This window comes from Lissotriton helveticus, chromosome 5_1 (genome assembly GCF_964261635.1).
Source record: "Lissotriton helveticus chromosome 5_1, aLisHel1.1, whole genome shotgun sequence".
Lineage (NCBI taxonomy): Eukaryota > Metazoa > Chordata > Amphibia > Caudata > Salamandridae > Lissotriton > Lissotriton helveticus.
In genome coordinates this window covers 650801836-650828851 of record NC_136065.1, presented here as the reverse complement: position 1 = coordinate 650828851, position 27016 = coordinate 650801836, and the positions used below count along the sequence as shown (strand labels likewise).

Genomic DNA, 27016 nt, shown 5'->3' with positions numbered 1-27016 from the left:
GGTGGTGTCCTAGAGTGATATGGTGGTGTTCCCGAGTGATGTGGTGGTGTTGTGAGGCGTGCAGCAGTGTGTGGCGTGTAGCAGTGTGAGGTGTGCAGCGGTGTGAGGCGTGCAACAGTGTGAGGCGTGCAGCAGTGTGCAGCAGTGTGAGTAATGCAGCAGTGTGCAGCGTGCAGCAGTGTGAGGCGCAGCAGTGTGAGGCCTGCAGCAGTGTGAGGTGTGCAGCATTGTGTGGCATGCAGCAGTGTGTGGCGTGCAGCAGTGTGTGGCGTGCAGCAGTGAGGCGTGCAGCAGTGTGTGGCGTGCAGCAGTGTGTGGCATGCAGCAGTGTGAGGTGTGCAGCAGTGTGTGGCGTGCAGCAGTGTGTGGCATGCAGCAGTGTGTGGCGTGCAGCAGTGTGTCCCGTTTTGGGCCTTCTCAGCGCGAGCTCTTAATTCAATAACCTATAATCTGTATCATTGGTAAGGCGCTTCCAGTTTACGGTAAATTACCTTGATAGATGGTTGGTCACAGCCCTAAAACGCCAATCCCTCCCTTCATCTAGATATACCAGTTCTAGCGGATTACCAATCTTAATTAAAGGGATCCCGGGTCTAACTGAGCTCCAGTACCTTTACCCCTCTGGCAAAAGAGGCTTTTAAACTCAAAAGGCAACCATTGTTTTGTCCTGATGATGGACCCCATCATTTAGCAAGGGGTCCGAAACGTCGTCGACCTAGTGTGTACCATATACCTGTGATATTATTAGTTACAAAAAATGTGTAATGGTACCTATAAGATATTCTCTGTCTAAATTCCAACTTTTCAGAGGTTGTTGATTTTGCCTTACAAGCCCTTTTATGTATGTTGTTCGTGTAATGTTGTGGCTGGGTACAGGTTGTGCCCCACGCACGTGAATTGTTGAAGGTGTTATTGTGTTTTGAAAACATTTTCTGATTTAAATACATATTTTGAGGACCTCTGCCCGGCTGGGCATGTCTTCTACAATATAGAACTGACTGAGTCTATATTTATTTGCAACTAATTGTCTTGTTGTCAGGGACCACTGTTGTTTTCCATATAACTTAGCTCCCCGAGGTCCCTCGCTGATACTAATTGGGGTCCCCTTGTTGTTTGAAATAGATATAGTGCAGCAGTGTGTGGCATGCAGAAGTGCATGGCGTGCAGCAGTGAGGCATGCAGCAGTGCATGGCGTGCAGCAGTGAGGCATGCAGCAGTGTGAGGCGTTCAGCAGTGTAAGGCGTGCAGCAGTGTGTGGCGTGCAGCAGTGTGTGGCGTGCAGCAGTGTGTGGCGTGCAGCAGTGTGTGGCGTGCAGCAGTGTGTGGCATGCAGCAGTGCATGGCGTGCAGCAGTGAGGCATGCAGCAGTGTGAGGCGTTCAGCAGTGTAAGGCGTGCAGCAGTGTGTGGCGTGCAGCAGTGTGTGGCGTGCAGCAGTGTCCATCACAGTGGCCATCAATCCCAAATATCTTAAACTGCTCTGCTAGTGGTATGTTTCGTAACTGTCATCATGCACTGGAAAAATGGATCCTTAACTTCAAGAGTACTGATCCATATTTGTGTACGGACCTAGAGGTTACAGCCCTGCAGACTGTCTTAGCACGAATGCCCAGTCATTCCTGCAGAGCCTACTGAACTGAGCAGCACGTGCTGGTCATTGAGCAGGATGTCCTCTACAAAGCTCTCGGGCTGTAGATATGATGGCCACCATTGCTGATGACAAGGGTCTGCAAGTGGTCAGTTACGACCACACACCCAGATTGGAAAATAATCTTTTTGAGGATCAGTCACCACACCCCCAAGAATCTAGTCAACCTTTTCAGCATACCTGCACATTCTTAAGGCCTCAACCATTTCTGTAGATGGTGTGTGTTAGAAATGGGGTGACTAATTCTACGGGGGGTAGCATGGTTCAGGGCGGGCAGGCCAAACTCCTGAGGACATGTGTGAAGCATCCAAGCAGTACTCCCAGGCAACACACCAGGCACAGCACAAAAAGAGACACAACACCAGTTGGGAGGAAAAAGAATAACTCTTGCATTGCACTAAAGATGCAAACGTAAAACACAGTAATCACAATGGGGCGCCAACTTGCGCCAGAGCAATGTATACCAGGGGGATTATTTACAGGGAAAATGGGAAAAATAAGTAAAAGGTAAATAAGTCCATTAGTTCCAGTATTGCAAGGAAAACGTAGGCATTAACTCTTGGCATAACCTTGGCAGTAGGCATTCAGTGAAAAACATTAGGCCTAAAAGCATTATCCACAACCATATACATGTGGGCATCAATCACCTTAGTTTAGGCATCAGGCACATGGTGCAGGGCATAACACAGGGCCTGGAACCTTAAGCAACATTTTGTTATATAAGCATAGGCAACCACAATTGTCCTAAGCAGATTCAGGATGACAACATTTCATAGGTCACTTCAATATGGAACATTTCCTTGTTGCAATTTAGGACATTTCTGATGAAAGGGGTTCATGAAAGCAGTTCAACAGGGGCCTAAATGGTGTACCCGCAATCTAAGCAGGGTTTCAGGCTCAGGGGCAGCTACGAGACCCTCCCCCTAACAAGGGGTTAACTTAAGGCACCAGACACAGTCAATAGGTACGGCTATTGCCCAGTTCAGGGGGGCCTCAGTCACTTCTCCCCCTCCTATTCCCAGCCCTGCCAGTACTAGTTAGGGCCACCACGGGGTTAATCAGGGCCAGCAGGGCCCAACTACAGTCTCCGGCAGGAGGGGGCGGTCACGAGCCTTCCGCCCTCCCCACAGGGGTGTTACCTTTATCTTCGGCCCTCCAGGGGCCCTTGCGGCGAAGTCCTGGCGGGCAGGGGGGGGCTTACTCGCTCCGGGGAGCCCCCTTCTGCCTCTTTCCGGGCTCCCTCCGGGTCTTCTGAGGCCTTCCCGGTTCCTTCTCGGGCCTCGGACCAATCAGGGCCCGGCCCACGGGAGTCGTGCCTGCCCCAGCTAATCCCCTTGCGGCTTGCGGGGGGTGGGTGGGGGGGGGGGAACGGCAGCGGCAACCAATGGCTGCACGGGGGCGCGGTCGATGACGCGGCCGGCACCTCAGTCACGTGACGGTGGCCGCGGCGGCCTCTCCGGGCCCAGTGCGGCCCTCAGCACCACCGCGGCTGCCCTCCTCAGACTCCGGGGCCTGTGGTGGAGATTTTCCTCTGGGCCCCTTCCTCCCTCCGATAGGCGAAGTCCGCGCCGCTTCCTTCGCGTCTCCCCGACACGCTCTCTCTCTTCAGCGCCCGGGCCGCGCGGTGATGGCGGTAAGGTTTCTTCTACTTCTTCCGGGCCCCGGTGGTGATCGGGGGCAGACCCAGTGGCGGCGAAGTATGGGGTAGGCTCCCGTCAGTTTTAAAAGGTGCAAAAAGGCGGCAATACACAGGGTGGGCACCCGTTGAAGGCTACAACCCGCGGGGTAGGCTCCCGCGAGGTTTTGTAATATACAGTGCTCCCAGGCAGCACAGAGCTTCAGGATTTGGCACCAGCGTTTTCACAGGTGCAGCACTCTGAGGGGCAACAGCAGGTGAGCGCTTTAGGGATCACAGCGCTTAGGCAGGTACACATCAGGCAGCAACTCTTCCCAGCACACAGCGCTTAGTAGGCACAGCGTTTCCTGGCTTCAGGGCAGGCAGTCCAGGGGTAAGATAGCTGAGGCAGGACAGCGACACTGGGATCAGCACAGCGCTTTAGGAGTATAGCGCTTAGGGGGACAGATGGTCCCAACAGCAAGCCTCAGGGTAACGCTCCTCACCTCCTGGGGGATCCAGTCCTAGGTGCTCCTTCCCTTCCAGGCGCTTTTAGGTGTAGCGCTTGCGTGGTGCCAGGTCCCACCAACCTCAGGGACCTAGGGTGGCACTCCTTTCTTCTTCAGGGGCCAGGGACCAGAGCAGCAGGCACTACTGGGACAGGTCAGCACTTAGTGGGAACTCATCAAAACAGGGCGGTAGGCTTTCACCATCCTCCACTGTAGCTTGGCTCTCCTCCTATACAGCAGCAGGAACTCCTGCAGTCGGGCTTCCACTAGCCCTGGAGACAGCAGAGGGGTTCTAGTAAGGTGCAGGGTCCAGCACACAGGCCCAAGTGGCGGTATCCCCTGGCAGCAGGTCCCCTCACTTTCATGTCCCTGCTCTGTCTCAGCACATGGTGGAACAGCCCCCTTATTTATATCCCCCTCACCCCACCTTCCAGGCAGTGCCAGAGCCTTCTAGAATTCTCTGGGGAACTAGTTCCAACTGGCTCAGGGGGAGGAGTAGAGCACCCTGGGTGCCAGGCTTTCCCTCCGAAAGCTGGGGTGGCTGGGTACCAAACATCTAGCCCGCTAACCTACTGCAACCAGGTGGCACAACGCACAGCCATGGCATCCATTTTAAATGCAGCATTCCTTCAGGGTACATTTCTATAATGGGGGGTTAATAACTGCACACCATTGCATTGCATTTAACATGGCGTCTCACACCACACATGGCCTATACAGTTTTCCTACCAGGGGGGAGACATCCTACAATAGGGGGGTGAAAAGCGAAATATTTGGGGGAAAAGGGGCCAAGTCCAACAGTGTGCCCTAAGAGGGTATTGCATGATGACAACACTTGCTCTCCTTTAACTAGCCATTAAGGTAGCGCATGTAGGGCACAAAGAATCAACTGGCCGTTAAGGTACTGCATGTTAGACACAAAGATTTTGTTAAGACTAAGGTCCCAACTAGGTTAAAAGCATGGTTCCCCAGCATGGATAAATCAATAGAAGGATTGCTACCTCCTGACCTAAGCTTCGTGACCAGCAGAGAAACTGTCACCCATTCTGTCAAGATTTGAGCACATGGTAAAAGATGACATTGTTGCCAGAACTTGGTGTACGAGTAGCAGATCTGCTGCCCATCACTTATGCTGGGGAGTTGCTGCCTAAGAACAAGATAATACTTGCCCCCATGGCATTCCCCGGGAATCCAAGACAGATAGTGTCCCCGCTTTCAGGATTTATAATTCCAACAGCACCTTTAAAATCTGGGTATCATCCACAAGAGCACTATGCCAAGATGACCTCATGCCAATGAGGAAGCTGAAAGGTTCTGATGCTCCTTTAAGGTAATGTGATTATCCACTCACCATGAGAGAGACCTCGAGCTGGCACTGTACTGTTTCTGTCCTAGAACTGATCTACACTTTAATTCTCCACTAAATGTGCCCAAGCAACTACTATAAAGATGCACCCACCCTCTGCTCAGCACCACTGCCAGGTACCCTTCTGGGTCCCCCTAAATTGAAGTCCCTCAAAAAGGTCCAAAGATCCCTTGAATTGGGGCAAGGAGGCATGACTTGGAACATGTATGTAGGAGATGTAGTACTGACCATTACCTAAAACCTGGTGGGAAGCTTTGCAGCTTTTTGATACTCAATAACACTGTAACACTGTTGAAACCAGAATATTAACTGCCTGCCACTACCACCCACAATGCCCTGGCTTTCAAAAAGTTCAGAGGAGATGACACACTTTCAGTGGTGACTCTTCACACGATCTGTGTTGCTATTTGAATAGGTGGGAAAACAAAGGCATGGGAAACAGGCTAATATCGCCAACCAAAACAACAGCTTAAGTGCCCCAGATGAACATCAACAAATAAAACTGGAACGGTGGAGAAAGGTGGGAAACTTCCAACAATCTGGCATCATAAGACATAGCCCACCCAACTATCTTAAGCATGCCAGGCCTATATCGTGCTGGTTAAAAGAGTTGGCGCCTGATGTACAAATATATTTACTGATCCCAAACCGTTGGATTTGGCAGAGTTCGCGGCCAGAATGTGTGTTTTTCGAATGTAGTAAACCCATTTAGTGATTCAATAACAGAAATAACAGATTACTAAAACGCTAAATGCGTTTAGGAAACATACCGAATCAGTATATGGAATGGGTGTGCTTCGGACCAAAATCAGTTGCAAGACATTAATATTTTACTGCCTTCTGGAAATATAGAGAGAACCCTTTCGCAAAAGGGAAGTGGCTCACAAGAGATCTCTTCCCTTTTGTGAATGGTCAGGAAATTATTTTTTGGGACTATGCAGTGGCCCATATGACCACTACCTACTCTTAAAGTTTTCAAAACTTTCAATTAGATTTTTAAATGCAGTCCGTTTTCTTTTAAGGAAATAAGCTTTGTTTAAAAAAAAAAAAAGACTGCTTTATTTGAAAGCAATCACAGACATGGTGGACTGATGACCCCAGAAGGCCACCATCCCTTTTTTTTTTTTTTATTGGAAAAGATGGTACATATAAGGACATGTTTCATAAATTATTACATACATGATAAGAACATTAGTCATACATTTGATATATTTACAGGCATTTTATCAGAGAAGCTTAATAGCGGGAGGGGAATAAATAAATAAAAAGGGACAAAGAACAGTTACGGGTGATTAAAAACGAGCGTCTTTAACCATTTCTATCTATTCTCCAGTTTGTTACAGGAGCCCACAGACGTATACCCTTCTTACGCTTCCTTTTGCCTTTATATTCATAGAGGCAAGATTCTATGTTATGAATTCCTAATAATCTGGAGAGCCACATCTGGAAGGATGGAGGATTCGAATCCTTCCACGCAGCGGAAATTAAAATTCTAAGTACAGCAACAGATAAAAACACTAAATCTCTTTTATCTTCCCCCAGGCCCAGCTTAGAATCTATACCAAAAAGCATTAAGGTAGGGGATAGGTCGAAGGACTGACCTAGCAGCCCCTCCAAAAATGTCATTATCTCATTTTTAACAATATCTAGCCGTTTGCAGGAAGAAAACATATGTATAATGTCAGCCTGGTTTTCATTACATCTGGGACAATTATCATTTTCAATTATACCCCAGGCATAAATCTTCGCAGGTGTGTGATATAGGTTAAAAATAGTCTTATAATGTTGTGCGCGAAGATTTGATGCCCGGAATATTTTTTTATTCAATAAAAGAGCAAGATCTAAATCGACATCAGGGTCTCCTAGTTTTAGAGCCCAATTAGACTCGACCTTCTCAATATCATCCGGAATTTGATCCAATAAGCAATTGTATATAATCTTGATCTTCCTACAACCTCTATTTAGTAACTCAATCATAGGGAAATCTGCTGTTGTTGACATCCGTGGCCTGACTGCCTTAATCGCACGGGTAACTTGACCATATACCAACCAGTGACTGTCAGGAATACCGAATCTTTCCTGCAAGATTTCGAACCCCAAGATTTCGCCTTCTTCCATCATATCTCCCAAAGATCTGATCCCCATCCTTTTCCAAATCAGCATGTTTCTATCATTTTTTAGATGGGGAAATAGAGACAAATTATACAGTTGCACATAGGAGTTAACTTTCGGGATATTGAAAATTGTCATAATGGCTTTCCTTGCCTGCCATGCTCCAAACAGTGTCTTCAGTCTTGTTTTTTTATAAAAGCTTTGTTCCAATTCACACTGAAATAGGTTTATAGCCTTGTCGCCCAATAACATCCTGTAAATCTGAGGGGGAGACTGCTCATCTACAAACCCGGATACTATTTCAGGTAAGGAAGCAGATTGGAATTAGGTGGTCATTTGGGTTAAGAGGCAGGCCCAGTGATATAACCTTAAATTTGGGAGTCCCATCCCGCCCCTTTCTCTAGGTAACGCCATTAAGTTTGTAGAGCGCCTTACCCTTCCATATTGCCATACAAATCTAATAAACATCGATTCGAGTTGTCTCATAATCTTGTCCTCTATTAATAATGGAATGGCGCGGAATAAATAAAGTACTCTAGGAAACATAGGCATGATGACAAGGACAACAACATGGTTAAGGATTTAAGTGTTGAGATACAAATACAATCAAATGGCAAGCATTAGAATATGTACCATCAATGCGGGAGGTTTAAACGATTGGAGGAAGAGGCAGAGACGGGCATTCTTAGTAAGGCATGAAAGAATAGATATTATCTGTATACAAGAAACCCATCTACCATGGTCTAAACGTAACCTACTCTCCCTGAGTGGTTTTGAATTAGCTGTCTGTTCCACACAAACGTCCTTAATCCGTGGTGTAGCTATATTAATTCGTGGCTCCCTAATCAAAGCAAAAAAAGTGAAAGCAGATAGTCATGGGAGATGGGCAATCGCCGAATTAGACCTCGGTTTTACGCTATGTGTAATGTATGGCTCCAATCAGGATGAGCCCGAAATATTTGATTTCTTAGAAACTGAACTTGTTGGTTGGTCTACACCGTTGATAATAGCAGGGGATTTCAATATTTTGGCGGATTGGGCCGGCTCTGTACCATATGTAGGTCGTAAATCCAAGGTTTTTCATTCTATTCAATCATTACTAGGCTCTCATGGGATGCATGATGTATGGGGGGTCAAAAACCCTCTGGATTACGGATTTACATATTTCTCTAACCCTGCACAAAAATATACGAAGCTGGACTATTTCCTGATCTCATCCTCTGAGCTACCTAAAGTGGATATTACTAAACTTCCTAAAGTGGTCTCCGACCATAATCCCCTAATTTTAACATATAATATAGGTCAGAGGAAAAGAAAAAGTAATTCCTGGTCTTTTGAGAAAAAGCTACTCAGTGATAATAGATTTACAGATCATTTGAAAAAATGGGTGCCACAATTTTTTGCAGCAAACAGGTATAGTGCTTCTAGAAACATGGTCTGGGAAGCCTTTAAGGCGGCACTGAGGGGCGAAACCATTAGTTGCTCAGCAAAATTGAGGAGGGAAGATAGGAGTAAGATTGAGGGTTTAATGACAGACTTTTTAAAAGTAGAAGAGCAACATATGAAGGATATAGTAATAGGGGCTAACACTACTGGAATTCAGGAAGCGCTATTGGCAATTAAAGCCGCACTCCAGAAGGAGGTAACTATAAAACCTATAGGAGAATATCAGTCAAATAGGGTTAAAAGATATGAGACCAGGGAGCAGGCAGGGAGTGCGATCGCCCTCCAGTTAAGGCAGGAAAAAGCGAGAAATACCATTGTATGTATCGAAGAGGATGAGATCAGGTTTACAGAAAGCAAGGATACTCTAAGAGTATTTGAAAAATTCTATCAGCAGCTGTATGAGCAGGAAGAACCTACTAAAAAACCCGGGGAAGGAATACGAGATCGGGCCCCCTATTAGAGGAGTCAGTCAAAAAAAAACTGGATGAGGAAATTACATTACTGGAGGTAACATCAGCATTACGGGAACTAGCCTCTGGAAAAGCTTCAGGTCCCGATGGCATTCCTCTAGAAGTATACAAAACAATAGAAACCGAAATCATCCCGCTCCTTGTAGATTTGTTTAACGGGGTTATGTGTACGGGATTAACACCCGCCTCTTGGAAAGAGACAAACATTGCAATCTTCCATAAAAAGGGGAAACCAGTGGAAAAGGCAGGATCCTATCGACCCATATCACTGATAAATTCGGATACCAAGCTCTACTCAAACATTTTGGCAAAGAGGTTGGGCAGGGTCATTGGTGGTCTCGTCTCCCCGTGGCAGCATGGGTTTGTCCCCGGTCGGGGCACAACTGATCATACATGCAGGGCAATATCTTTGTTTGACGCCCAGGCTGCCGCGGGAGGGGAGATGGCCATGATCCTGCTCGACGCAGAGAAGGCGTTTGATCGTGTGGATTGGAGCTTTCTTTGGGCTATACTAGAGGCAAGGGGATTCGGTCCCAATATTATAGGAGCCCTTAAAGCTATGTATGTAGAACCGACAGCTAAGGTGACTGCAATGGGCAAAAAATCAGGGGTTATTCATATAAAGAGGGGAACTCGTCAAGGGTGCCCCTGATCCCCTATTCTATTTGTTTTGTATATCGATCCCCTCATTCAGGGTATCCTTGACTGCCCAGAGATAACTCCAGTAATCTGTAACGGGTTTTCAAATAAAATACTGGCTTATGCTGACGACCTCGCGGTGATAACAAATAATCCACAACAAACCCTTCCTATCTTGATTCAGATGGCTAAACTGTTTGGGGAAGAGTCAGGATACCTTCTAAATGAATCAAAAACACAGGTCATTTGTTCCAAAAATATTATCAAAACTGATTATAGATTTGTCGACTCTGCCATGTATCTTGGGGTTAAAATTAATGCCAATACGGGGAAAATTGTTTGTGAGAACTACTTGCCGCTCATTAAGAATATTGAGACAGAATTAAAAAGAATAGATGTATTGCATCTTTCACTAGTAGGTAGGGTGAATGCAGAAGGCCACCATCCCTGTGATGGCAACAAATCATACTGGATCACAATTTGCAACCTACCTCATTAATATTAATGAGGGAGGTCAAACTGTGACTCACTATAATCGGTAATAATTTGTAAACCAATCTATTAGTGCATAGTTCAGTTCTCAAAATACTGATCAGTAAAAGAAGATGCGCAAATTGCAACCACTTTTAACGAATGCATAGTACGTACATCTAGCCCTAGGCGATTGGAATATGCCCCTCTTAAGGGATTCCAAAAGAGACGAGCACAATATCCCGCCTACTGCTCAGGCACAGGTGGAGAAGTGTGGCTCAATGGTTAGAGCGTCAGACCCTGATGCAGAGGTCTAGCCCGGGACTTGGGCTCAAAATTCCATGGACCTGATAATTCTCTCCTCGGTGCCTATTCCAATCATGGAGTCCCACTCTGCAACTCTGGGCAATAGCTTGCTTAATCTCCACAACGGCCCCCACAACGCTAAGGATGCCTGGCCTCCACCTTGGGGGTGCCCAGGAGTGGACACCTCACAGGGAAAGCCAGGATGGGTTCCACAGCGGAATTCGTACAAGCGCCTTGAGACCCTTGCGGGTGAGTAGTGCGCTATACAAGTATCAATTTACATTTACACTCAGCAGTACCACTAAATAATTATATGGAAGATTTGTTAAATCAAGAGGTAACCAAACATCCGAAACCTTAAATTACGAAAACACACAATCCAAAAGTTAAATAATCAATTGCAAAGCAAGTATAAGTGCAACAAAGCAAAAAAGGTGTAATACGCACTGGTGCAATCACTGCGCGACTATGGCACACAAACTGAAATAGCGGACTAATGACACGATTGGAGCACATCCCCGAATCATGACAGGTACATCGCACAGTACATCACCTGACACCTCCTGTGCATGCAGACCACCTCGACTAACACTAATTGCACGCACCGATGATGGGGTCCAGGGAGGGGGGAGGGTTCATAGTGGAGTTTATCAAGAAATTGGGTAGGGCATACTGGGGCCACCCTTTAATGGGGTTTTACGTACATGATCCTGTTTGCATCGGGGTCCATCACCTGTGATTATCGCGGGGAGGGCCACTCTTAGTAGCTTCGGAAGGCACAAGAAATGTAATTGATGATGTATGATGTGTGAAACAAAACCCAATAAAAATTTGTTTAAAAAAAAAAAGCAAAAAAGGTGTAATGTCCATATACCAGAAACTACATCGTTAAGTCCAAACAGATTCAGTGGCCTGGGGAAAAGAAGATATCAGAAACAAACCAGCCCAATGGTATATCTAAAATAACTGAAGTGCAACATACCAAGAAACAGACCAGAGGGAAGCCGACGTTTCCAGAGTGCTGTTCGTCCGGCTAGGCTCGATTCATCAGATGCCCACTCCAATGATTCAATTGCTCCTGCACCTAAAACAACATATACATTTCCTATGATATGAATACTTGTAAAATCGTTTGAAGCATGATTTTGGAAGGAAAAGAAAGACACATAGTTAAATTTACTGGTATTTTAAACCACGGGTTATAAAAAAACACCTTTTTGCAATGAATGATCTAATACAATCAAAATTCAGCAATAAACCTGGCAGATCAATGGAGATTAAATATCAATCAGGCCTCTCAACAGAGTAAATACATGTCTAAGCTATTTAACAAACAATGAAACACTCACTTTAGAAGTAGATTTCGAGGGGCCTTTGCAATTAAGCCACTTTATAATATATACTGAAACTCATAAAAAGTGAGTATGGCCAGACAGCTAATATGGCAGAGAGGCTCACATGAAATGGTGAGTCGCTTCATGACCCATGGAGATTTGTCATCCAACCCCAAGAATCCAACTACTCCAGATAGGTTGCAACAGATGCATAGGGATGGACAACCCAAGCTCTCTGTTGAGGGTTTGCTGAATTAAAAATGCTGCGATTGTTGCTGGAATGGTGTCACTGGAGTGAAGGTACTTTGACGCCGTGCAAGGTAAGTGCTGTATGGCTGCTAGATATTACCCATGAAGACAATTTGAGGTACGGTGCTACGCCCTCTCACGATAAAATAGAACAAGCCAAACACAGCTGAAAGAGCAAGATTTTAACAGAAGAGGTATAGTACCACTGTTTTGGACACCAGTTGTCCATGGGTACTGCTGAAGACCTGAGAGCGGATGAAAACTCTGGTGTAGGTGGTAGTGGTGAAGATTGGCCTTGCTGCACATTAACCACAGGAACTACAGGAGCATGTATCTTGTGATGACAAACAAAACCTAAGACTCAGATCTGCAAACAGTTCAATAGAAAGGAAAATGAGCAAAAGGAAGAAGAATCATTAAGCAGAGGGTCTGGTCCTCCCTTCACTATGCTACCCTCCGGAACACATTGTGCAAAATAGAGCACAGCTGTTCACGATATTTGACAATTAGGCAAGAATGAGGCAATTATGAAAAGGCACATGAAAAAGGAGATCCGATCCCAGGATAGTAAGGACAGGAAGGATGCGGGATTCCTCAGTAGCCCGATTTCTTGGAGGCACGAGGGGAGCCTGAGAGAACCATATGCATACCTTTAAGACTTCATGGCCATGCACACATCAAGAGAGTAGCTCCTGGGAGTGCTAAAAACGGTATACAAATTGTCCTGAGGGCACAGCTCCTAGCTGAGGCGAGATGTGGTGGCTGGATCTGGAGGAGGCTTAGTAAACACCTGCAGAAATCCCTTTATAACGACCCATCGCGGGGAAGTCGAGTGCACCAAACTCAGGCGAGCAGTCACAGCCCGAATTGGGAGAGACCCCGAAAGCCACCAGAACACCTTCACCCCTGAAGAAATGGAACATAAGAAGCACATGCAAGATTTACCCTCCTTACCTGGCACAAGAGTAACCTTTCTCCACACCAGCCTATCAGACGCTCCTGGAAGTATTCCAAGGCAATTGACAGACCACTTCAGAAAACTCTGTGCCCCCCTCAGAGGAATTGTGAGGGCTCTACTGGAAATAAAACCTTTCTCCCACCCACCCAAAGCAGAGACATAGCCTCCTATTTTACCACATTTCTGTCACCTCGCCACATTATTTCATGTTTCCTACCCAAGGCGATCGACGTAGGGTTCCTAAACTTGGGCACCCTTTTCTTTTGCCAGCCCTTCTGTCCCACCCCATGGTTATGCTTTTACACCTCTTCCCCTTTAAACCGTCTCTACCCATCATTTTCGTTCTCATACTCCCTTTTGGAAGCATGAGCTCCTCTGGAATCGCAGCGAAGCATATACAACTCACTCAAGTGAACAGAGAGGGTCACCCACCCCACACCTCAGTGGAGGAGAACTTGGTCCCAGCTTGAGAACTACAAACAGTGAGTAATGTGTACGCCTCTCAGGTGATGTATCATTAGGTAATGGAGCTCAACCGTAAGACCTGAGGTTCCAGGCTTCAAGACTTCACTATATTTCTCTATGTGGATGTCATATTATGTTATGTTCTGAATCGTAAGCCATTTTCTGAATCAGTATTGATATGGCCAATGTGACCAACGCGATTTCATTAAAGAGCACTCTTCTCAGGCGAGTGGCAAAAACCATGAAACGTGTCAGGAGACTCCAGCACTCAATAAGCAAGTAGGTTACCATTAGCACTATTGAATTATGAGTAAGTGTTCCAACAGAACTGCAGTTTCCATAATGCTTTTGGAGGAGAGGTGTAGCACGTCCAGTGTGATAACCGTAATTTAAAATGATGAACGGCACCAACTGAGTGCAGGTGTATGTCAATTGGTCGTTTCAGCCAGTGGTATGCGGCTATGCATTGGTTGGCATTTATTCTCAGCTCCTTAATGCAGCATGTAAACACTCTTCTCTGATGATTGGTAGAACCATGCAGCAGCTGAGACAGGAGTAAAATTAACTGCTCAAACTACATCTACCATAATGCCCTGAGAGGACTTCTGCAACACGCTGAGAACACCTGTGATAAGTGCAGATCTTATCCGCAAAAACATGGTAGATGTGAAAGTGGTGGTGAATCTGCGAACCCACAAATCGTAGTAATACTAGAAAAAGTCATGGCAAAACCAGATACCAACTAGGGTCTCCAAGTGGTACAGATAGGAATGCAGGCTTGATGTTTACGGATTCTTTTGAGCCAACACTTTGTATGCTACCTGTATGCATATGAAAAGATAATTTCAATATATATTTAGGGGAGCAAAACATACGAGCCAGTTCCATAAGTCACAAACATTTAAAGTTGGTCGAATTAGCACTCGCTCGTGACCTGAGAGCTGCAAGGTGTTAACAATGCTTTTTAAAAACATCTTTACTGAATTTTATATTTCACAGACGAAAAAAACATTCGTTTTGGGAGCTTCTACATTTCCAGTTTGCCTGGTAAATGACACAAATTGAAGCATCGGTAGAGCTAGGATATCGCTTTTGTTTACATAGAACTTGAGCTCAGGAGCATACTTTCAGGATCTGTAAGTTTGTAGTATGCAAAGTGTTGAGAAGAAAATTCATTCAGAAGTACTTCCGGGCCGTGGAACATAACTGCTAAGAAAGAGCTTTTTCCCTTGGCTTTGCACTGTAGATTGCACGTTGCTATTAAGTTGTGTTTTTGTTCCCAGCCATGTCTGCAGGATCCTGCACTGGATGATCCACGAATGCCTGAAGGCGCTATGGTTGAAGACTTCCAAAACTTTCTTTGCTCCAAAATTACCTTTGATTTTCAGGGACAGTTAAGGGCATCATGAATCGAAGGGTCGTTCAACTCCCCAAAAGATTTACAGTAAGTCTTTCATAAAATGCAGCAAATGTTTTACTTGCAAGAGCTATGAGTTGTCCCAGGTTGACAACTACTGTCGTTTAAAAAAATGGCATTGTCCATTTAGTATCAGAGCACCCAACTGCGTAAGGGAATGACCTCCAAAATAGTCTAACACGTTAAGTGGGGCGCCCTTGACTACCTTGTCAGGTGACTTGTCATCTGCTTAGCTTCAGAGTTGTGACTGTCCCACTGAGGTGTTTAAAGTTAGATTAAGCCACTGATCACAAGCACCTAAGACATGCATGCGGCATAAGCAAAGCACAGAAAGATAACTGTCATCGAAGGGCGTCAGTCTTAGGTGGTCACTCCTCTCATTTGGGATTAAATTGGAATTATGGGTAGCTCTGACTAGCAAAACCTACATCCCAGAGGAGCAGAAGGTCTAAGCTGTGGTATGAGGACATACTTTGAGGACATACTTTTCATTGCACAGACATAGTAACTGCATGTGCACATATGTCTTATTAGATGGGTTGTGTAAAACAATCACTCATATTTTCCAAGCGTTCCTTAACAACGCGTCCGGAACAATGAATGCGTCTGAACCTCACATTCTATTTACAACGGAAGTCGTTACAACAACTTGCCATAGAGGGGTGCTGGACTTTGGAATAGTATAATGTACTATTCCAACTCCAGTCACCTTACCAGTAGGGAAAGCGTTGGTCTTTAAAGCCGCCTCTTGACCTAATGCATGTCGTCGTAACGACTTGCGTTGTAAATGTAATGCTTGTTTCAAATGCATTCATTATCTGCACGTGTTGCAAAGGCAATGTGTTGTTCGGCGGTTGTTGTATTTGCCGTTTCCCTATTTGAACTCATCGGGGAAAAAGGAGGAGTGACAATTTACCCTACTGTTCGTAACCAAGCGGAAAGAACCTGATTGCCTTCCCAACTATCTCCTAACAAAATCCATCTACTGTCTAAAAAAAACGGTAGGCTTTTATATGGGGGTGCAGTACCAAAGATGGTATAGAACGCTAAATATTTGCTGGTGTCATAAAGAGGTAGCCATTTTAACTTTGGCACTAAAAAAAAGTTGCTAGTCTGTTTCCTCACACACAGCTGTTCATGCCCTCTAAAATAAAAAATTTGAAGACATCTAAAAAAACATAATTTGGACTGCTTGGATGAAGAAGACGCCAAAGACACTCTGAAGTATTAGGGACAAAGGTTCGAAGGTACATAAAATAGTTGTGGATGGAAAATATTTGCTGATGTCCATTCAATGAGGCACTTTTCAATTGTGAATGTCCAACGTTTTCCATGTTGGTGAACCAGGTGGTGAATGCGACGAACATTCGAGTATATACTTCAAATCCATCAAACAGTGTTGGAAATGTCTTTTTAATGCACTTTCTAGTGCAAATGTGTTGTGTCCATGCAGTATGACTGCACACGTAGGTTGGGTCTCTGTAGTGAAATTAATTGATCTATGTTTAATAATAATATGCAATGTGATTAGAATGCATGGACGAATTTCACAAAATTACACAGGGCCTGATTAACAAAGGTAAACTTACACTTTCAGGCAAGTTCATGATTGTTTGCCACTCACAAAGGAATTTACAAGTAGTATCTTTACGAGTGCGAGTCTCCGCACATACAAAGATCAGTCTTTTTCTGTGCTGTGACTTCGCACTCGTAAAGATACTACTCGCAAATCCCTTTGTGAATACCACACAATCATAAACTTATACAAAAGTGTAAGATTACCTTTGTGAATCAGGCCCTCAAAGACCAATTCGCAAAGCACAAAAGAGCCTTGCAATTTGCAACTGCCATTGTGAATCACAATGCAACTACTGTGACACTTTATGAGTATTACGTGGTGAGGGATGGCAACGGGGCATTCCTCTATCCTTCCCACTTGTACGGTTTAGCGCGAATGTTTTGCAATCACTATTCCCTTCATAAGCGAGAATGGTTATGGACTGCTCAGGATAGGCGTTAACCATTTGTCTACAAAGCCACCAGTCGTAGCAACAATGTACCACTCGGTATAATTATGAGTCCACTTCAAGCCTTCACTATGCACAATACAGCACATAGCTCACTGCTTCCAGGCAGGCAACGATTGCCTCTGTGCACACCCCATTTGCACAACTTTGTACTACCTTTGCACAACTTCATCAGAATTTGTCAAAGATTCTATTACCGAAACCTGTGTTTGGATCAATGTTGATGTTATGGATGCTAAAATATTGCCATTTTATTTTCTGAAATGCCTTCCTGGCCTATTGTGCCTGTACCATTTTGACAAAATGCAGATGTGACAACAGTAACTAACAAATAAAAGAATAATCAGGAGCACCCATAACTAACTGCGTGTGCACACTGCATTTAATGTGGGGTGGTAATGTCCAACCTACCCAAACCAAAAAGCTAGGTGCAGTCACTATGAATGAAACCAACATAACAAAAGGACTTGAAGGGATGCACGGCTCTGATCCTCAATGCGGAAAAACTCGGGTCATCTAACTACCAACTGGAGGACTTTGAATTGGGATCCTGCGACTGATGGACCATCCCCAATCTTCTTGGCAACACGTCCTGTCTTTCTAGCTCAATTCTCTCCCCTAACTCTACCTCACCTCTTCTAACTTAACCAAGTACCTTGTAAGGCTCCAATGGGGTGGTACCAGAACTGAGAGAAAGGAAAGATCTGCTGCACAATGTAAAGTTATGGTGACAGAGATGTATATAGCACAGGACTGCGATTAGTATGGACTCAGTGCTGTGACCCCTCCCACCTCTGAAAAATAGTTATGTAGAACAATAAAGAAAACCCTTTGGCACATTGTCTCATGATTGTGCAGAAAATATTCTGCCCTCTCAATCCGGTTACCCACCCTAAAGCAAAAAGATTATACACTTAAATATACTTATGTTGTCTTTCCTTCCCGCTCATCATAGTTTTACCCCACGTACATAAACCAAGTTCACCTTTGTTCTGTTTATGTCAGCAATGATATTTTAGGAGTACTCCACCTGCAGTATTTGTGTACTGTACTTCCTTCTCTGAAATGGTGTTTGTGTAAGTCTCCTATTACAGGACTGAGGGTACTTGCAATAAAGGGAAATCTTCCTAATAATTTTTAAGCTTCTCCACAAGGAAGAAGAGACTCTATAAGGCACGGGCAAAGTGAGCAATTACCCTGGGATCACACCTTCCTGGAGGTCACCTGGTAAACTGATTTGAAAATCCTGTTTTAATAAAGTTGCTCTAAAAAACCTTTTTCTTTAAAAATTTCCAACCGAGCATGTTTAAAAGAACCTTAGGGCCAGTTTTGTTAAGGGTTTACAGCAGGTCAAAGTCATCCACAGTGACAGAAATCGGAGCAAAGTCTGGCAGGAGTATTTACTTTTCAGTGTAAAACATTTTGCACTGAAAAGGTGCCCTTTTCTCAGTACATACAGCGATTTGCGCTACTTTGCACCACTTTGCATTAAGTAGCATTACGTGGGTGTAACCTGGGCATATTAGATCAAAGCCAGAATTACTAAAATAGCTAGAATGGGTTTTACATGGGAAAATAATGCCTCCTTGAAGCAGCCATGTGTGCTGAACTGCATACTGGACATGCAATACGTGAAATGTTTGAGAATTGTCTAGGCATATGATTTTACTGAAAGGGTACACTTCCAGTACAAATACTATGCTAGACAGCACACACACACAAGGTGCAAAGGTGTGGCGCTAGGCAGCCTGTTTTTGCGTCATCAAGGGGTAGAGAGCAGCAGTAGGTTATTTAAATAAACATGACTCTCTGCTGCTTTCTCCCCTAACTCAATGCAGCTCGGTAACTTTGGTTGCCGGGTCTGGTGGCTTAGGGGACTAATGCATCCACTGCAGGGGCCTGTGTTCGACCTCGTGGTCACAGGTTCAAATCCCGGCAGGTCCACTCAGTCGCTCATCCTTTCTGAGGTCGATAAAATGAGTGCCAATTAGTTGGGTAACGATAAACATCTGATATTCAGCGCCAAGATACCCTGTTGGGGGTGAATGTGCGCTTTACAAATACACATGCTATGTTGCTGCACTTCATTGCACTAAAAATTACAAGTCTGCCCCTTAGGGTGCATGCCTGCCCTGCCCAGACTCAACCCTCACACTCTGAGGCAGCTGGTGGCAATTAAATTGAAAACTAATCTGTATCATTCCTCTCCTCTCCCCTCACTTCACCTCACCTCACCTCTTCTACCTTAACCCACACTCTTACCTTTTCTATCTCTCTTCTTTGTGTACCTTCATCCTCTTTATCTTGGCCCTGTTTACTCACCTCTGTCTACATAAACTCTCTCGCTCCCATTATACCTCACTCAAATTCATCTCTCTACCACAACCCTCTATCTGTACCTCACAGCTCTTTTTCCATCTGCCCCATCTGCTTCACTTCTCGTACAATCTTATCTCTCACTCTCTCCATGTCCCTACGAGCTTACCTATCTCTAACTTTTCGCTCAGCCATTTCTCTACCTAACCACTTCAACTCACCTCTCTACCACGTTTCTCACTTTACCTCACATCTCCCTCACTACCTTACCTCTCTGTACTCCCCAATCTTTCGCTCTCAAGAGCTAACCTCTCAATTTACCTCGCCATTACTTCACAAAATCACCTTTCCACCTTCCCTTTTTCTCGTTCTACCTTAGTTCCCTTTCACCCACCTCTTTTAATATCTCACTTCTTTATGGCTACATGTTTTTCTTTACTTCTACTCTTTTTTCTCTATCATCAGCTCCTCTTTGTATAGCTCTGTCTTTCTCTCTCTCTCTCGAACACGTATCTCTCTCTGGACTTCTTTCTCCATTTCCGCTTACCCCGTCCACCTCAACTATCTCAACCGCTCTTTCTATACCTCATCTTCACTTCCTCTTTCAACCTCTTTCTAAACGGATTTCTCCATCTCTATTTCACGTCTCTCAATTTCCTCTTTGTGCTCTACACTACATGCCTCTTTCTACCCTTTACCCCTCTGTCTACCTTTCTCTTGTCCCACTACTCTCTCTACATAACTCGTTTTTCTAAACCATTTATCATTTTGCTGTATCTAGCATCTCTTTGTTTTTCCCCCAAGTCTGTCAACCTCTACATCTTACTGACTTTACCTCTTTCGAACTCACCTCTTTTTCTAAACTACTTCTCTTTCTAACTTACCCCTTAAAGTACGTCTTTCACTATACTGATCTCTTTAAAAGCTCCGAGCAGCACTTGGATTTTCATTGTTGTATCAAGAATGTCAGTAATGGGAGGGGGGGGGGGAGATATATGTGTGATTACAAATATCCAGCAACTAAAGATAGGATTTTAAGTGCTGGGTGCATTGTTGTATTCTAATTTGTATGCACTAGTCCACTTATTAATTAACAAGTCATCCTTAGCATATTTTTCCTACAGTGGGAGTAACATGCTAGTTAGACATGGAATTTCATATAAACATTTGTTGTTGCAAGTAAATGAATCGAGACCCAAACTCAAAGAAATGGCTTCATCAATGATTGTTCAAGCTTTCTTTTCATACTATTTGTCTGAAGAACACAGGGCAGATTGAGCTTTCTGTAGTTTTTTCGTGTTCACATTTCTGAAGGTTTACATATAATTCAATACTGTTTATCATGATATGGATTTGAATGACCCAAAAAGGCTAATAACAGTACTTAATTTGAGCTGGTAGTTTCGGGTTCTCGGCACCGGCCCTTTATTGTCAACACCGGTGCTTGTGACAATCTGTCACAAAGTGGCGCTGTCCGGCTAATTTAGAGAAGACGACAACAGTTAAATATTAATTCAATATACAGTAAAAATGACCAATACCTGCTGTCCAAGCCATTCTTATAGCTTTGTGGGCCTGGAATAGTCCGAATTGTCACAGTTGTAGGAGTGTGATGATTAGTAGTCGTGGTGTTACTATCTCTGGCAGCATGGCGGGGGCATTGTGTGATGCAAGCTGCCGGGACCTCCTGGCGAGAGCCCTGGCACTGTTTTAAGTACAGGCTAGTAACTTTAAACTTGACCCAAATAGGGGACTCCGAAATATATATTGCATAAATCCTTAAGATGTCACTGCAAGGAAGCTAGCTTAACCGCATCTGTGCGGCTCATTTTCCCGCGGTGCGCTAAAGATTTTAAAACCCCGCGGTTCATGACGAGCTCAGCTCGTCATCAGCGTACAAGAGGTGTACTTCATGACAAGCTGAGCTCGTCATGAGCGTGCAAGGGGTTAAAGAAACACTCTCTCAAGTACTAGTAGCCTTTGCAGATCAATTGAATGAAACTGTATAACTTTTAGATTTCTTAACTGCTCTTCTTTAGAGTTGGCCCTCATTTTGAGATCTGAAAGGGCAATAGTTTTAAAATATTGTTATTCTTGGTGTTTATTTCAAAGCAACCTAATAAGCATTTGAGCTCTCTGTTTCAGCGTTATAAAAGTACTAGCTATCCAAATTCCACAATATAATAGGACAATCTTTAGAGCTTTTCGTTGTTGACAATGAATTATGATGCTATGTACATCTCTTGGTATAGGTATTAACATACAAAAATCAATGAAAATAAACACACAAACCTTATGTGGCTCTATCTTTAAACAAGAATTGGTAAAGCCAATAGGTCTGACCTAATAATGCTGGTACAATGGGTAATTAAAAAGAAAATCGTGAGCCTATGCCTTAAACTAAAACAGAAAAAGAAAACATGTTGCCCCCTAGACGTGGCAGACATATGCTTGAAATGTTTGTTTAAATTTAAAAAAAATGAACGTGGCATATCATTTTAATTGAACACAATAAATCCTTCTTAGCATACAGGTGCACTTAGAACAGGTATAGGAACCGTTTCATTGTAATGCGTGTCTCATGAAAATATGATTCTTAATAGCAAAAAGAAAAGCTACTATAGGCTTTAAATTACTGTAATTTGGAGATATAGCTTAACCATTCAAGGATGACAAACAAGAAAAAAAATTTGAACAGAAAAAGAATGAGAAAAATCATTCGCGAAGCGAAGTATTGGGTCACCAACCCAGACATTGACGTGCACTTCCTTTTAGGAGTATTTACAGGTTCATTCAGGGAACGTGCCATTACTCAATAGCGCAAGACAGACAGGGGCTGAAGTGGGCTGACCCACAGCTCCATGTGGCATTCTATAGCGGGTGGAAACAAAATGTGAATGACAGATGAACAAAACAATGGATAAAAAGGGCTAGCACAAAACCCATCTGTATGTATATGCTTTTTAGGTCTCGCCTGAGCCAGAAGATGTGCTCCTCTGGCGAGACTTTTAGTAAGTGGGCTTCAAAAAGCCGACCACAGCTTTTTGTGTGTCCTAGAGCGTGCGGTTAAGCGCACAGTTACGAGCACAGGCGCCATCTGGCTTTCCTGTCTCGTCAAGGCTCATTAAGTGCATCGCTCACGGGCACCCTTACAGCCCGCGATCACTTTCACGCCGCGCGGCCAATGCTTGTTTTTCTTTCCTTTTAGCGCACGCGCGCCTCCTCGCTCGCACCTCTGCCCGTCATTGCTTCCGTCCTTCCGGCGCCTGTCACTCCATCTGAGCACACTCGCTGTTTTTTTGCAGTTGGTTTTGCTTTTTGCAGTTTGAATATAGCACAATTTCAACTTGAAGCTATACCATGGCACTAGTTATATTATACAATGACATTTTTTGTAGGCTCGGGAAGATGATGTGGTTTGCCCAGGATTACAGGATGTCGAGCCCACGCCTACACTAGAACTTGGTTCTCCACTCAGAAGTCTGCAGCGCAGGGCCCCCTGATGTCACATTCTCTCCCCATGGCCGAATTTTCACAAGCCCCTGTGAAATCGCAGGGGAAGCTGGGAGGTGTAAAGGGCCCCGCTTTATCTTTCTGTAAAACACGCTCATTCATCACCCGTTCCAGCTCTAGTTATATTGTAGGATTGTTTCCTTTTAATAGTATCTTCCTCTTTTTCCTCTTGACCTTTGTAATTGTAAACTTATGCACGGTGCTCTGTTATTTAACAATAATAAACAAAAAGCATGCAGGGCGCCAGCTCGTGCTGGGGGGGGGCGATGTATGGGGGTTTATTTCTTGGGTGGCGGGCCACAAGGCGCAGAGAGAAAGAGTCGCCAGAGTCTTTATTTCAGGTACTACACATGAGCACCCCTTAAATAAATAAATATCTGTCAGAAAAAAATACAACTAATTGCCCAGGACATTAACAGTAGACGAAAAGGGATAAATGCGGAGAGGAGGCTTGTTTGAATTTTTTAAACCATGCACAATGAACAAGAAACTTCACGGGTGCTTTCGTGCACTAGGGCAGTCAGCCTTCGCCCACAGCTGCAGATATTATTTAACTAGTGATTTTCCACTTCAGCCTCCAGTGCCTGAGTGCAGCCCTTCCTCAATCGCCGTTCATGTCTGGCCCTCAAGCACGACCAGCCAGACACCAGATGAGACTTTTTCATTCGCGCGCTCTCACTGAGTTCCTACCATGCCGGAGCCTCGATTCTCGGATGCACACTGACCGTGGCCTTGCATCAGCATCCTTCAATCAAGTCTGACTAAAGGCGGGCGCACCCATACCTCGATCATTATTAGGCCAATCCTGTACACGTGACGATTCAACGCTACCAAGAGGGGAAAAGGGGCAGGTATTTACAAACATTCACGCGGTCATTAGTGGCTACTTGATTGATGGACCCCCACCTATAGTTCGGGCTGCAGCAGCCTCTGGACAGAGAGGGTGTGGCTTAACGGCTAGGGCGGCCCAGACTTTGAAGTAGGAGAAAGAAGCATGTTCGAGTCTGGCAGGAGACTCAAACATCCTGCGATTCGGGGCAATTCACTTAATCTCCACGTGCCTAAAAATGAATGTGTCCCTCTGTAATGCGACTGGTTTTCATGTAAAGCGTAATGACATATTCCGGTCGAGTTCTCGCTATATAAAATTGCAATTAAAAAAAATGTAAGATAAAAGGCCTCATGAGCATATCGCTCCACTTTCCCCCTTGACAAACACACTGCAACAGTTATTCGTAACAGCACAATTTATATTAAAAAAAGGGGAAATAACATGCATACCTTTGAGCAAGACCGTTATATTGTCGTTTTTATAGTGCTTGGGATTCCCAAAACGCTACTACATTAGCAACAAGCATTGGCATAGCCAATAGGTCTCGCCTTTGGGACCTTATAAGTGTTTGGCCATGCAACAGTTGATGTTGTTGCACCAAGGATATTGTGCTGCATAACTAAATACTTATAAGGTCCCAAAAGCGAGACCTATTGGCTATGCCAATGCTTGTTTATTGATGCTTTCTTTTTATTATGACATGAGGCTGCCAAAACATCCAAAACTCTCTGTAGGTCAGACGTAAAAAACAAAATCAAGCCGTTTCAATGCTGGGATTTTCTGGCATGCTAGAATTATCATATATAGAACCCGTGATTCACTCTGTTGCTGGGGCTCACATGTTTGGGTGTTTTCCCTTGCCATCATCTGTCCCTGTCAAGCTCCCATGCAAAATACTCATTTTTTACTGCAATTTCCTTACACAAAACGAAACAACTGAAAGGCAGACACGGAGAAGCATGTCTGACACATGCGCAAATACGCCGCGCTGGCTTTAAAAACACATAGGGGACTTTCCAAAAAGGGTTGCCACCGGCAGTTAAATAATTTCCTGCGGTCTTGCCTTCAAAACATTCAGAAATTCGGGAAAACACCAAGGAAGCAGAAGCTGCCAAGGGGTGCTGCGTTAGAACACAACTGTAAAGGGCTAAAAGAAAAAAAAATGCACAACGCTACAGAAAACGGGAACAAACCACTTTAAAGGAGACCCGTGGAGGGGGCAGTGGGACGCAAAGGGCATCGATGCACTCAACAACTAGTATTTACCGAATGTGGATACAAATCATTTCAAGATCTCCGACGCCGGGGACAGTCCCAGTTCCCCAATTATAAAAATATGTACACGTCCGGGTAGTGGAGCGAGTTGGTATCAGGGATATATAGTCAGGCTCGGACGGGCCTGTAGTGCAACCAGGCAGGGTCCGGTGAGCCTGTCTGACAGGTTGGCGTGTGGGCCTGTTTTCTTTTGTTGTTTTTTTGTAGGTATTCGGTGGGCCTGTTTTATAGTCTGCTGGGCCGGTTTTTTGTTTTGATTTTTTTTTTATATTCCGTGCAGTCTTACCGATCTTATAAAACAATTATACAGCTGATCTTTCCGAGTTTTAAACTGCCGCAATTTGCAAACCTGGGACACTTTTTGAGGTACCTAATTAACTAATGGGGGCTATTTTGATGCCTGGGCCTACTTTCTTCTTCAGTCCGACCCTGCCTCTTGTTACGCACATTATAGTCTACACCAGTGCTTTAAATGGGCAGGGGCTGTCAGGTATTCAGTGCCTGCACTATTTTAAATTGAAAGGGAAAGCACCTGCACTTCTCAGCAGGGCCGCAATACATTTAACGGGAGAGTTCTGTCACTTCTCCGGAGCAAGTAGATACTCTGAATAGTGTGTATCTGCACTTCTATGTTTCCATTGAAAGCACTGATCAAGACTCTTGGAATCTGCAGCAAGGCTTCAGTGGCAACATTTTCTCCACCAAGAATAAACGATGAAAGGACAACTTTGAACCCATGACAAAGTACTTCGGGAAACTAAGAAGAAACGTTTGTTTTTCAAAATGTTCCATTCGTGGTATCCATCTCCACACGGCTTACATAGAGTGGTTCGCTACTCACTGGCATGTGTTGGGGTGGACTGAACCGCTCACATATTTCATGACACTGAAAGAAGCTTCAACGCTATTGGCAAGATGTGTGGTAAGAAATGTTGCAAACACATTCCATGCACATCACTCCATCTATTCATCAAACTTTATTCACGGGCTCGCAGACGTCAGAGTGCAGCACCCCCGCACCTCTACTTCCAACACCTATGTGCATATCACCTGGAGGGTAACCTGGCGCCCTCGGAGGCGCTGATTTGGCTGTCTGAGAGGTGCATGTAGCAACACTCATCACTACCTCAGTGTGGCACTTTAACAACTCTAGCATCCGCTAGCATGAGCAACTGTTTGTGGCGACTTAACATTCGCACCAACAGGCTTCAACACGTTAAAATATTTGGGGCAAATAGAGAGCGAAACAGTAATATTTATTGGAAACTAAAATCAGCAGCCAAACTACATTCTGTTATGGACTTGCAAAGATATGAGCTGGAAATATGCATGTGAAATGCTGCATGAATTGAAAGCCGTTGTCGATACATGCCAACATTCCCCTGATGTTTTTTCCAAAATCTCCCACTTTCGAGTCTGAAAATGATTACATGAATCCATACCTCTCAACATGCTTACGCCGCTTTGTTCCATTAGGCGCCTCAAAAGTCAAACTTCTGCGCCACAAAAATTCCCGTACACTGCTTCTGCTTCATGATGCAGTTAGCTAGCAGCTTTCACTTCCACAGCCAGGCCCAGGTCATCCAATGGCAGATAGATCACGTGACAGAGCGCCTGTCTATATTTTGGGTCGAAATGTATGCGACGTCACCCACTGTTCCGACGGCGGGTGAAGTGCCATAGCCTTGTGACTGATAATCTGTCTGGGGTCATGGGGTGGGATACAATATTTTTCCACCTTTGCATGGACAGTCCTATATCAAATCCAGGAGTCCAAAACACAAATATAATAATAGTCTATGTTTTATCGCTCATAGTAAAGCTCCCATACGCCAGTTCACGTGCGTCACGGAATAGATCGAGAGAAGGGCTGCAGTGTCGGCATGCATTTCTGTAATTGCTGTAATCAATTCTTACAGTTAACAGGGCTTGAATGTCTTGCTAAATTACACACCTATGAGTATTCTGATCCTAATAATACTTGCTGGTTATCAAACAGCATTTCCTCTTTAATTACGTAAGTGGCATGCCTGAACAGAGGGAGTCCTG

At 44.5% G+C, this 27016-nt stretch overlaps 1 protein-coding gene across 1 annotated transcript in view; it reads right to left on the bottom strand.

Annotated features, from left to right (window-relative positions):
- NFKB2 (nuclear factor kappa B subunit 2) overlaps positions 1–27016 on the bottom strand; it is a 192656-nt gene that overhangs the window by 152596 nt on the left and 13044 nt on the right. Inside the window, exon 2 of the mRNA XM_078643046.1 lies at positions 11564–11665. The gene's annotated coding sequence lies outside the window, so the exon portion shown is untranslated. The remainder of the gene's footprint in view (positions 1–11563; positions 11666–27016) is intronic.